The 13,829-nt window shown below is 44.3% G+C and overlaps 1 protein-coding gene across 4 annotated transcripts in view; it reads right to left on the reverse strand.

Annotated features, from left to right (window-relative positions):
- Positions 1 to 13,829, reverse strand: part of FBXO10 (F-box protein 10) — a 44,732-nt gene extending 30,903 nt beyond the window's left edge. The window contains exons 1-2 of one of the 4 annotated variants that reach the window (XM_088837984.1): positions 12,240 to 13,829; positions 9,188 to 9,279 (exon numbers count right to left, since the gene is read on the reverse strand). The gene's annotated coding sequence lies outside the window, so the exon portion shown is untranslated. The remainder of the gene's footprint in view (positions 1 to 9,187; positions 9,280 to 12,239) is intronic. The other 3 variants (XM_088837983.1, XM_055427071.2, XM_055427072.2) reach the window with 3 other exon arrangements.

The raw sequence follows: 13,829 nt of genomic DNA on the forward strand, positions 1-13,829 counted from the left end.
ACCCCCATTAAGCACGTTTCATGCGTTACTTCCTTCTATTCTCTCAGCATCTCTTCAAAAGCCTTACAACTCAGAATGTTGTTTCTAGGACCTATAAGAACTGGTTAGAAATGCCAACGCTTGGGCACCATTCCGTAACTATTGGATCAGAATTGGCATTTCAACAATTTTACAGGGAATTCATATGTACTGTATGTTTAAGAAGCACTGATCTAAAATTATTATTGTCTTTATCTTACACATAAAGAAACTAAGTGAGAGAACTTAGGTGACAAATGGCTTACTCCAAACCACTCTGCTAGAGAGCTGCAGAGCCCCCTTTTGAAGCCAGACCTTACCCCAATGTCCGGGTTTTTAATCATTAAGTTAAGCTTCATGGAAGAGCTGACGTATGAGATATGGGGCAATGTTGGGGCATCCAGAGAAAAGATGAATGGGGACTGTGGACAGAGGAGAGGGTCAGCCAAGCCCCCAGGCAGGAAATTTCGGCTGGGCTTCCCTGGTGGCTCAGATAGTAAAGAATCTGCCTGCAATGTGGGAGACCTGGGTTTGACCCTTGGGTTGGGAAGATCATCTGGAGGAGGGCATGGCAACCCACTCCAGCTTTCTTGCCTGGAGAATCCCATGGACAGAGGAGCCTGGTGGGGTTGCAAAGAATCAGACGTGATTGAGTGACTAATCACAGCACAGAGGATACAGGAAGAAACTCAGTCTGGTTGAAGCTCTGGGAGTCTGAAGGGGTCAAGGAGAAAGATCAGCTGGTTCAGTTCATGCAGTTTTTGTTAACTTGAGGGCAGTAAGGAGCTGCCGTGAGTCCCAGCACAGATTGGCCCTACCCATCCTGAGAAGAGTCAGACAAAAAGGACTCAACCAGCTTCTAGTCGGGGTCTGCCTCTCCCTCACCAGACAGCCTTGAGGGTGGGGCTAAACACCTGCGTTCCTGTCCCATGTTTGTCTAATGAAGAAAATGCACTTACTTCCTACCTAGGGGAGGCCACATCAGTATATCAAAGAGGCGGGAATTTTGCTTTTAACAAAAAAGCAGGGGAAAAGAGCCAGGACAGTTCAGGATTCTAGTATTTTCAAAGGAAAAACGAAAAGATTTTCCTCCCCTGTTCTGAAGCATACTAAATACAAACTGTATTAGTTGAGGAACTGTAATAGGTTAATGATTTTAGACTTTTCTTTAAATCAAGTACATTTTCTAGAGCTTTGTTGATCTTAGTTTGAAAGTACACAGAGATTAAAATACAGTGAACCATGAAAGAGCTCCCTACACATACTGACACTTACACATGTACACACTCTATTGGAAAATGAAACAGAGCTTAAAACTTTGAAGATGACAGATCTCATTTGGGCTTTTTATCATTTCTTCAAACCTCAGTACTCTTCAGTCTGAGAAACAACCGTTTCTTACTTTCTGCTTTGAAATTTGATGTCTGTGTTCTGGCACATTTACAGGGCTGAGTGTGGGAGCTATAAGGACCCGCTTTCTCTCCTTCAATGCACTGCCATTTATTCTCACCTAGGAGAGTGCACTGGGTCAGGGAAACCCAAAATCTGGATTTGAATCGCATTCTAGTTCACTGGGTGAACTTGAGGGAGCAGGGAAAGGTTGAGGGCTTACTAAATGCCAGGTGCTTTTTGTATGTCATCTCAGTAAGGACTTTTAACCACCCGAGAGGTGGTAGTCTTCTTACACCCGATTCCAGGAATAAAGGTTATCCCATCTTTTATTCGGCAAGCAGTACAGCTGCCATTCCCAGTCTAGACTGAGTCCAAAGCCCCTGCCTCCTAGCTTCCTTCCTGAGGCTCTGGGGTTCCTAACTTGTGCCATGATGGTAAAGGACCTTCTAACCTCACCATTACACAAAACTCACAGATCATGAAATAAGCATGAATTTACTCCTGCAATTATTATGCATTAGAGTCTCACACAGTGTCTGAGCTGGATGTGACACAGCAGGACTCAGTCAGGAAGCCTGGGCCAAAGATTTAGGACCTCAAGCCAGTATTTGTGACAATCAAGGCACCTGTGCCCAGCAGCAGCCCTCTGGCCAGCAGGCAGCAAGTGCAGCAGCAGGAGGAGGAATGAACACAGACCTTCAACCGAACCCAACCAACCCAGATGTTCTGGCGGCCTCCCTCTGGCCTCCTCCCAGGCGGCTTGGTCTGCAGAGGAAACAGAGCTTGTGTCTCTTTATCACCACCTCCTGCCTCTCACTCCACCACATACAGCTTCCCAGAAATTTCTCTTCAATCACTCTCAGCTTGAGATAATTCCACACCAAGTGATTATTATTTTATACCCGAGATCACATGTTCAATGGAGTCAGAACATCTGGGTCTCAGCTTCCTCATCTATTAAAGTGGGTGTGATAATAAAACCCTCGGGAGTTGTTGTGAGACGACAATGAATGGAAATCACTTAACACTGCGCCTGACACATAGTAAACACACAATAAAGTGATGCATTCCCTCTCTGTTACTGACTCTTGCCTTTCTCTAAATTCCTTTCTCTTTCTGTACTGCCTTTGAATCGACCCTCCAACATCTTAGAAAAACAAATCATAGTAAGTGATGGTTTTCTGTAGTGAGATAAGATACAAGGAGAGCAGAGACAGAGTAGAGGTCACGGCTGCCCTACCTGGCCTACAAAGCAGACAGTCCCACCAGGCCAAGCAGTGGGTGCAGAGGATTCTTATTGCAACTGAGCTACCTGATGCCATTTGATGGCGAAGAAAATGAGGTTTCTTTTCAGAACAGCATCACTGAAAGAGCACTGGCAGCAACACCCATGTAGACACTGACCCTAAGTTCCGAGTGTCTGTTCTAGTGACTCTCTTGACTCCAAGAGCTAACAACAGAGAGCTTATCATAAGGGTTTACGTGGCATTTAACGGAATGGATTTTTAAAGAAACACAAGAATAGAAACATAGTAGGTCTGGGTTTCCCAGAGTCTAGAATGGTCTGGATCAATGGCGGCCCCAAGGCCCTCAGCAGCTGGAGTGTGGATCTTCACTCATCACATGACTCAGCCACTCTCCAGGGATCTGTATTCTCCTCTTGTTTGGAGTCTACATAACATTTCTCTCCTTCATGCCTTCTGCTTCCTCCAAAGATCAGTTAGCCAGGGCTCCTCAAAGGCTTGACTCTACCTCACGGCTTCTCTCTATATACCTTTTCAGCTTCAATTTCTGTAGCTAAGTGTCCTTCTGTATCCCCAGTTTAAATGTCTAAGAGAACACGCATCTTCTTTTACACTGGGTTACATCACAGGTCCCCGGTGAGGCCAGCAATTGGCTGTGCTTGGGTCTGATGTCCATCTCTGGTTCAGTAAGTTTTGACCAGGGTGTAGGGGCAGAGCAAGATTTTATGGTAGAAACACAGCTGTCTGGGGCTGCCATTCCATGAACAGGAGTTATGGATGTAGAGTTTTCTCTTAGAAAGGGCTGTGGGAATGGCAAGCACCACGGCTGACATATTGAACACATCTATTGTCACCTTGCTTATTTAACTTATATGCAGAGTACATCATGAGGAACGCTGGGCTGGAAGAAGCACAAGCTGGAATCAAGATTGCCGGGAGAAATATCAATAACCTCAGATATGCAGATGACACCACCCTTATGGCAGAAAGTGAAGAGGAACTCAAAGGCCTCTTGATGAAAGTGAAAGAGGAGAGTGAAAAGGTTGGCTTGAAGCTCAACATTCAGAAAACAAAGATCATGGCATCTGGTCCCATCACTTCATGGGAAATAGATGGAAAAACAGTGGAAACAGTGTCAGACTTTGTTTTTTTGGGCTCCAAAATCACTGCAGATGCTGATTGCAGCCATGAAATTAAAAGACGCTTGCTCCTTGGAAGGAAAGTTATGACCAACCTTGATAGTATATTAAAAAGCAGAGACATTACTTTGCCAACCAAGGTCCGTCTAGTCAAGGCAATGGTTTTTCCCGTGGTCATGTATGGATGTGAGAGTTGGACTGTGAAGAAAGCTGATCGCCGAAGAATCAATGCTTTTGAACTGTGGTGTTGGAGAAGACTCTTGAGAGTCCCTTATTCTGCAAGGAGATCCAACCAGTCCATTCTAAAGGAGATCAATCCTGGATGTTCATTGGAGGGACTGATGCTAAAGCTGAAACTGCAATACTCTGGCCACCTCATGCGACGAGTTGACTCACTGGAAAAGACTCTGATGCTGGGAAAGGTTGGGGGCGGGAGGAGAAGGGGACGACGGAGAATGAGATGGCTGGATGGCATCACCGACTCTGTGGACATGAGTTTGAGTGAACTCCGGGAGTTGGTGATGGACAGGGAGGCCTGGCGTGCTGTGATTCATGGGGTCGCGGAGAGTCGGACACGACTGAGCGACTGAACTGAACTGATACATACTAGAGCCCCATGCGTCTGCTGCTGTCAACCACCGAGATGTTCTCAGCCAACAATGCCAAGGTGCCCGGAGCGAGTAAAGGAATTGTTTGACCAGCCTCCTCCTTCCCTGTCAGGCTCATGAAAAGGTGATGTCCTCCCAATTTTTTCTTGTAAAGATTAACTGAGTTAATCCCAATCACAACCGCTCTAACCCTCTTCTCTCTTTGTATCTGTCAGCCATTACTCCGTGCAGTGGACTGTGGTAGCTGTAACTTTCGTCTGCCCAGCACACTTTCCCTCTTTACAATTTTTATTTATTGTTGGCTGTCCTGGGTCTTTGTTGCTGCACACGGGCGGTGTGGCGGGTCTTTGTGGGGTGTGCGGGCTTCTCTTGTGGTGGCTTATCCTGTTGCGGAGCGCGGGCTCTGAGCGCACACGCTTCAGTAGTTGTGGTGCATGGGCTTAGTTGGCCCTCAGGATGTGGGATCTTCCTGGACCAGGGATCGAACCTATGTCCCTTCCACAGGCAGGTGGATTCTTAACCATTGAACTACCAGGGAAGTCTGCACCTTCCCTCTTTTGGTTTTTTAAGACGAACCCCACTCCCACTTCATTTAGTCCTGAGTCTAGGGGCTGTCACGCAAAGTGCTTCAGCCCTTCATCACAGAGGATGGATCCCTGGCCCAAAGTAAATGATCAGAATAAACCATCCCCCCTTGACAGGCACGGGGACAACTCAGACGAGTCCATCTGAGGAACGAAGCCAAACTAAGACAAACAAGGTTAAGTGACTATGAGAAATAGAGAAAGCACCCTAAGAATATTTTTGGGCCCCTGGATCCAGCTATGTAGTTTTATAAGCCAATAGAGTTTCTTTTTAAAGTTAAGAGTGCCTAAGCTGGTCACTTGCAACCAAGAGAGTCCTGACAGGTATACACAGAGTTTTCTCAAGGAAATTCTTTGCTCTCTCACTTTTTTCCCTCCCTTATCTCACCTGTCCCATCTCCCGGTCCTTAAATGACTCTAATCAAAGCTGACACACTGTATTATAACAAATTTACTGTTAAGCGGCAAAGGAAAAGACAGTTCAAGTGGCCTAAGATTTTGTACCATCCAAAAGAAGAGTAGAGATATTTATTATTTCTGTAATTTATCAACTTTGGTTAAATTAAAATTTCAAGGGTAACCATTAAAAGAAGAGCAAGAAGAGCATAATGTCTGTTTGAAACTAGAAGTGGGGGAGGAAAGCAGTGATTAAAACAACCTCCCCAAAAGGAAAAAGAGAGCTAAAATAAAGGGAGAACCAGCAGGACAAACACACCGAAAGCATAAAATACGACGACAAACTTAAACCCAAATACATCCATGGTTGTATTAAATGAATACAGGCTAAATGTTCCAGTTTAGAGACAAAGACTGTAAAAAACCAAAACCCAGCTACGTGCTATTTATAACAGACATTCTTAAAACACACAGAAACAGAAAGGGTGAAACCAAAAGGACAGGAAAAGATATACCTTGCATAAATTACCAAAAAAGATGGTATGGCTATACTGGTATCAGATAAAATAGAGTTTAAGGATAAAAAAATTTCTTTACTAGAAATAAAAAAGGGCTATTTGAACTGTGGTGTTGGAGAAGACTCTTGAGAGTCCCTTGTACCGCAAGGAGATCCAACCAGTCCATTCTAAGGGAGATCAATCCTGGGTGTTCATTGGAATGACTGATGCTAAAGGTGAAACTGCAATACTTTGGCCACCTCATGCGACGAGTTGACTCACTGGAAAAGACTCTGATGCTGGGAAAGGTTGGGGGCGGGAGGAGAAGGGGACGACAGAGAATGAGATGGCTGGATGGCATCACCGACTCTGTGGACATGAGTTTGAGTGAACTCCGGGAGTTGGTGATGGACAGGGAGGCCTGGCGTGCTGTGATTCATGGGGTTGCGGAGAGTTGGACACGACTGAGCGACTGAACTGAACTGAACTTCATAAATGATAAAAGGTTAGTACACCAAGAAGTATAACAACTTCATATTTGTATGCACTTGATAATTGGGCTCAAAGATAAAAAAGCAAAAAATTAAAAGGTAAAACAGACAATTTCATTATCATAGTTGTATATTTTAACACATTTCTCTATAATAGCTAAGATAAGCAAAAATATCAGTAAGGATTAAGATTTGAAAATAATTAATAAACTTGATCTAATGGCATTACACAGAACTATTACAAAGAATCCAATAATTAAAGAATACAAATTATTTTCAAGCACACATACAACACTTATAAAAACTCAAAACAGAGCCCTAACAGAAATTTCAACAAATTTAAAAGATTAAGATTATACAGAACAAGCTCACTGACTACAATCAATTAATAAAAGATAACTAGAAAATACTCATATCCTTGGAAATGAAGAAAACATTTCTAAGATACCTATGAGTCAAAAGGGAAATCACACTGGGAACTAGAAAGTGTTTAGAAATAAATGATTAAAATACTACATATCAAAACTCATGAGCTCTGGCTAAACAGTAGTTGGAGAAAAATGCTTAACCTTAAATGTAAAGAATAAAAATAAAAAGTATAGAATTTAATGAACTAAGCATCCATTTCAAAAAGTTAGAGGAAAAATAAAAAAAATATACAAGGAAAGTGAAATTCTTTTTTAAAAAAGCAGAATTTAATGGAATCGAAAACCCAACCATGGAGAAAATCAATAAAGACAGAAGTTGGTTCTTCAAAAGGAACCTCTACTGAAGCTCAAGAAGAAAAAAGAGAAGGCATAAAAATGAAATCAGATGGAAAGAGGATATCACTATAGATGTTGCAGACATGAAAAGGGAAAGGAAATATTACAAACTTCATATAAATAAATTTGAAACTTTAAACGACAAATTCCTGAGAAATATTACTTAAGAAAACTAACTTAAGAAGAAATTGAAAAACTTGTCCTAGAAGCATTAAAAACATTGAATCTGTGGTTAAAAATAACATAACAAAATAAACTTCCAGACCCAGGTCACTTTGTCGCAGAGTTCTCTCTTACATTTAAGGGACAAAGGAGGGAAACTAATACGGATGGTGGAAGTGGAAGTTGATGGGCATGATTTGATCTTTGGACCAATGGTAGTGGCAAGGATTGTAGCTTGTCCCACTAACCTTATACTTGTGAGTTTCCCCAGAAACTGTGACTAACCAGAATCCTGGAGAGGCTGTACCTGGATGGAGTGAAGCTGACGTAGAAGGGAAAGGTCTGACTATAGGGAATACCACTGGTGCCCCACCCAGATCCTCTTTACTGCCTAGCACACCCAGCCCCCAGACAGAAGTGTCAGCTGCTAACAAGACACTGATGTCTCTTCTGCAGAAAACCACCACCTCACCTACTTATCCTTCTCTTCCTCTCCTCCCTCCATCCTGCTTCCCTCATTCTCCTTTTCCTGGCCACTTCTTCCAATGCATCATTTGAGTGTTAATCCCCACTAAGGTCCTGCTTCAACAGAATAGGCCTAAGATAAACAGCTAGGAGGATGAAAAGAGTCACAGAGAAGGAGAAGGTACTTTTAAAACATATAACTGACAAGGAACCACTACCCAAAATTTATACAGAACTCGGATAAATCAATAAGAAAAGCTGAAAAACAGGCAAAAGACTGAATAGGCAGCAAACAATAGATGCCATCTGATTAACCAATAAAAAGTGCTCATCAGTTGTAACCAAGGAAAGAAAATTAAAACCACAGAGATATCAATAAAAAACACCTACAAGAAGAGTTTAAAATTTTTAAATTGACAATACCAAGTCATTGCAAGGATGTGAAAAAACAGGAACTGTTATATATTGCTGGTAGCAAAGTAAATAGGTACAATCACTTGGAAAACCATTTGGCATTATCTAGCAACGAAATTCTACTTCAACATATATAACCTAAGGAAACTCATTCGCAGGACTTCCCTGGCTATCCAGTGGTTGGGACTCTGTGCTTTCACTGTAGGGGGCGTGTGTTTGATCCCTGGTAGGGGAACTATGATGCCACATGCTATGCAGCATGGTCAAAAATTTTTTAATGAAATAAAATGGTAAAATGGTGAATTTAAAAAATACATACATAAAAAATTAAGAAACTCATTCACATACACAATAGAAAATGTCTAAGGATGTTCATGGCGGCACTGTTCTTTGCATTTAGAAACTATATCATAAGATACTTATAAATACAAGGATGAATAACACTGCTGTGACATATTCATGTCATGAAACACTACTGGCAATGCCATCACATGGATTCAGCTCACAAGCAAGCTGAGCAAAAGAAGCAAACACAAAAAGCACACAATATGATTCTACACGTATAAAGTTAGACACCTAGTTAAAAAGTAACTGTATCGCTGAGAATGCAAACATAGGTGACAAAACTACAAAGAAAAGCAAAGAAACGATTATCACAAAAGTCAAGATAGTTTCTTCCAAGGAGGCGGTTTTGATTTGGAAGGGGGTGCTATGGACCCCCTGGCAAAGTTCTATTTCTTGACACAGGCAATAGTTGTATGCGTATTTTCCTTAGAACTGTTAAATGATACATTTATGGATCTTATCCACATGCATTCTTGTTATATTTCTCTCTCTGTTTTTAGTCTGTGCCTGAGACAGGCAGGATCTTAGTCCCCTGGCCAGGGATTGAACCCGTGCCCCCTGCAGTGGAAGCATGGAGTCTTGACCACTGGACTTCCTGTGTCACATACTTTTAAAAGTTTAAAACAAAGACAATAAAATAAACATATTGATTACTGTTTGACTCTTACCTATGAAAAGCAAAGTGAGTAGGCACCCAAAGTCCTGGAGGAGCTATCTGGTTGAAGGTTGGCATTCCTGAGTATTCTTGGTAGGCAAAATCCTGGAGAGGAGTAAAAGCGATTTGCCAAAAAACCATGGGTTAGGGTTAGGACAAGAAAGGATTCAGCTCCCAAACCCTGAGAAAAGCTTTGAAAATATATAACTCTACTGGGTGGTCTGAGGTGACCCCGACCAAGGCTGCCTCTATGTGCTTCCCAAATAGGGGAGACTGGGGGAAACAGCTTAGTGTCAAGCTCCACACATGGCCTAGAGTTTGGCCCATTGGGAGAAGGGATAAGCACAGCAGCATAAATTTAAAAAGCTCCAACCTTGGAATCCAAGCATGGGATCAACTGGCAGGGCCGTGGTCCAATAAGGGCACTGAGCAGCAGTGGACACACTTCCTTAGATGATGCAGGACAGCTGTTCAATAGTAATATGATACAGCCGTGTCAGAAACAATGTGGGTAGACTGCTCAGATTACTGTTCTCTCTCTTCTGGAGAGTAATACTGATTTCTTTGGACTGAGCCCCCAGGGGGCTTGGAAGTGGGAGATTTTGTAATTCTCACTAATGGGGGCAATAGAGACTTGGGAGATTATTTGGAAAAATAAAGAAACATGGGGCTGCTTAGAACCCAACTGGTTTTGAAATGAGATATATGGTTAAACATCTGAAATTAAAGACAAAATCGTAACCAAATGAGTTTGCTTATCTACCTTTATGAACATATTAGCATGTGTACAGGTAGGAACTAATACATCCCTAGGCTAAAAGAAAGACTAACAAGAGAAATAAGGAAACATTTCAAAGAAAGCCCATGATAGGTGACTTAAGAGAAGGTTCATTCATTAAGGTAAATTGAAAGGACAAAATGCTTCTTGTACTATTATTATTATGTGACTGACACAGAAGGAACTTGTTTCTTTTACATCTTCCTTGAAAAGCATCTCAGTATATGGTACCTTCTCGGTTGCCCAGGACACCATCTTTACCACCTCTGAAAGCTCTCACTTGCTCCCAATCTACATCTTTATCAGAGCCCCACTGATTTGCCCCTTCGGATTATCCCTCTAAAGATTCTGAGATACCTAAACCAGGGTCTATACGTGTTGTTGTTCTGTTTTTTTTTTTCTGTTTCTACTTATTACCACTCCTCTTGGTCCTGCCACTGATGGATGTTTATTAAAGGAAAGAAGGAAAGAGGCTGGGAGGGAGTAAAGGATATTATGGCTGCACTGCAACTTAAAAAATTAGAGAACCACTATCAGAAAACAAACTGCAGGGAACTGGGGACTACCTGACCACGTATTACTTAACAGCTACTTGTGCTATCATAAAAATACAATTCATCTGATAACCATGGAAACCAAAATGAAGGCACCGAGGTGAGGGTGGCTCTTTTCAGAAATCTAAAAACAATAAGAGGCCTGCCTGAAACCAGAAAAAGAAATCCAAGCGCTGCACGCCTGAGGAAATCCTTTACTAAAAGGCCTGACAAAGCAGCGTTTTCTCCAGTCTCTAAAATCTCACCAGGCTTCAACAAGGGCCCTGGGACCGGCTGGGGCTGATCATGAAACTATTCAGGCCTCTCTGTGTGCATCGGTCCCTTGGGGCCAGCTGCTGTAAGGAAGGCTCCCTGGGACCTATTGTTATTTTAAAACGTACTAAGAACTGGCAGAGGAATATGTATGTGTGTATTTCTTCTCCAGATCCTATTAGGTACACAAGCACACAATAAGTGCTCCATATATACTTGTTGAATAAATGAAGAAATCAGGTTAAAATTCAGGGAAAGTACATCTGGTAAATAGTGTATGTTCTTTCCACCACCCAGTGCCAACATCCTGTCAGGTCCTGAGAAAATCAAAGCCCTGTCCTCAGTTCTGGATCCAGGTTCTCCATTTGCCCAAGGAGACAACCCGAGTAGATGGTTTCCTAGGCATCTTCCAGCTCTGACAGTCAATCACTGTATTGTGCTTTTTTTGGTGGCAGCACACGCCTGGCACTTCTCTTTCCCCTCAGAGGGAATCTGATACCCATCTGCTCCAATACATTAATGTTCCCATCCTGACTGACTCACTTGGTAGAAACAACAGGTTCACATGCCAACTGTAAATGAGAAGGCAAAGGGGGCCCAGACAGAAATGGGGAAAGAACTCCACTTGACCCCGTTCTTAGGAAATCAGTACAGCACTCTTTTTAGGAATAAATATACAGAAACGGAAGTGTGATGATTCTAAACATCCCTCACCTGAATGGCTCTCTAGCTTACTAATTTAATACTTCTACTAATAGCAAATTATTGAGCATTTCTGTGCCCGACACGGTGCTAAGTCCTATTACACTTAATCCTCACAACAATCTCATGAGCTAATTACTGTTGTTGTCTTCTTCTAACAGGGTTCTATCCGGCTCGAGGCTGCACAGTAAGTGGCAGAGCTAGGATATGAATCCAGGTGTAACTGACACCCTGAGTTCTGGCTCTTCAGATGGCTTTTCCACCTGTTCCTCATTGTAGTCCTGTGAGCGAGGCAGGGCAGGAGTGATCACCTTTACTTTAAAGATGGAGAAACCAGTCTCCGGAGAGGCTTTGCGATTTGCACAAAACACAGAAGACATAAAAGGTGCCCGGCCTCAAACACTCGCTCCTGCAATCCGAGATGAGGGTTCTTCCCATCTTCCTCTTCGACTTCACTAACAGACTTGCACAACCTCCAGGCTGAAGGCACGGCAGAGATCCACCTTCCTGGCCCCGTTTCACAAGAGGGGAAACCAAGGCACAGATGTTCTCCGGTGCAGCTGAGCCTCCAGGTGCCAGCAGAGCGCGGGGCCGCGGGCGGCCTGAGGGCAGCCCTCCCTGTGCAGCCGGGGCCAGGTGCTCAGACTCCGCGGCCAGCAGCCGCGCGAAGCGCCCGAGGTCCCCGGGAGGCAGCCCCAGGGCGCCCGAGCCCCCTCCCCCGGGCCGCCCCCCGCTCCGGGGCCAGGGCATCCCGGGGTCGCGGGCTGTCTCCCCCTTACCTCGCCGGGAGCTGTCCGGGGCGCTAGCCCACAGCAGCGCGGGCCTCGGGCGCCGGGGCCGCAGCCACCTGAGCGGCGAGGACTGCGGCGCGGGGCCGGGGGCGGGCGCGCCTCGAGCCCCGCCTGGGGGCGGTACTTGCCGGGCGGGCGCCGTCACGTGGCCCGCGGGGAGGGGATGCCGGGAGCGGCGGGCGCGCGGCCGGGCTGGGCTCCCGGACCACCGCGGCGGAAAGGAACCCGCAGTCTGCTCAGGCAGGGCAGGGAAAGGGAGACGTGAGCGGGGCGGATGAGGCTTCAGACGCTGCGAAGTCGAGCTCGCGGAAGGACGATTAAGGCTGGTACTGCATGGCCCCACTGGAGCAGAAATAGAATCGGTGGGTGGAAATTGCAGGCAGGCGACTGGGGTCACTATGAAGATTCTTCCAGTCATCAGTTATCTGTCGGTGTAATGGGCTGTTCCAGGAGCTAATGAGCAACTTTGTAGGTGTGCACAGGGGCTGGTTCATTCATTCAACGAACTGACCGCTGGCTGTGGCCCAAACAATATGCTGGGAGTATATATTAAATAATTTTATGTATACACACTACCTGTCACATCGTGTTAGTTGCTGCTGCTGCTGCTGTTATGGGCACAGACGTGAACAAAGCTGATGTGGCCTCTAACCTCCTTAAGTTAATTTCTGAGTGGAGAAGGTAGACATTAATCAGATATCGTTTAAATAATTTGTATTAAGTGCATGGAAAGAACCCAGATTTAAAACTAGGGGGCAATGGAGGGTGGTCAGGAGTTAGCCAGAGGGAAGAGAGGAAGGTAAAGCGTGTGTGAAAGCTCTTGGGTGGGGTGGGGCAGAGGAGAGAAGATTGCTCTTTAGGTAAATGGAAGATGTCCAGTTTGTCTGAAGCTTATTGTGTTCACAGAGAACACTGGAAGTGAAATTAAAGCCAGGTAGGGATCAGATCACACAACATTTATAAGTCACAATAGGGATTTAAAAATTTTATGTAAAAGGAAGGCAAAGAAGGGGTGAAGGATATGGGTGATTTGAGAACTCCCTCCCTTTTTTGAAGTATGATAGGAGTCGGGGAAGATCCCTTGAAAAAGGACATGGCAATCCACTCCATTTTCTTGCCTGGAAAATACTGTGGACATAGGAGCCTGGCAGGCTACAGTCCATGGTTTCACAAAGAGTCAGACCAAACATTAATTAAAAAAAAAAAAAAGTATGCCAGCTACTGTGTGGAGAATAGACAAAAGTAAGAGTGGAAGCATGGAGATTGGTTAAAACTTGGACTGGAGTGATGGTAGTGAGGATGAAGATAGATTCAAGGAAATTTTTTGAGGTAGTCAGCCTCAAGGCTTGATGGGGGAAACTAGGAGGATTCCCCAGTCTTTTAGTTTAATGTGACTGGGCCCATGAAAATGCTATTTTGTGAACTATTATCAGTATCAGTTCAGTTGTGACCCCATGAACTGTAGCACGCCAGGCCTCCCTGTCCATCACCACTGGAGTCCACCCAAACCCATATCCATTGAGTCGATGATGCCATCCAGCCATCTCATCCTCTGTCATCCCCTTCTCCTGCCCTCAA

This window comes from Moschus berezovskii, chromosome 7 (genome assembly GCF_049115385.1).
Source record: "Moschus berezovskii isolate FMDL1 chromosome 7, NW_MosBer_1.0, whole genome shotgun sequence".
NCBI lineage: Eukaryota > Metazoa > Chordata > Mammalia > Artiodactyla > Moschidae > Moschus > Moschus berezovskii.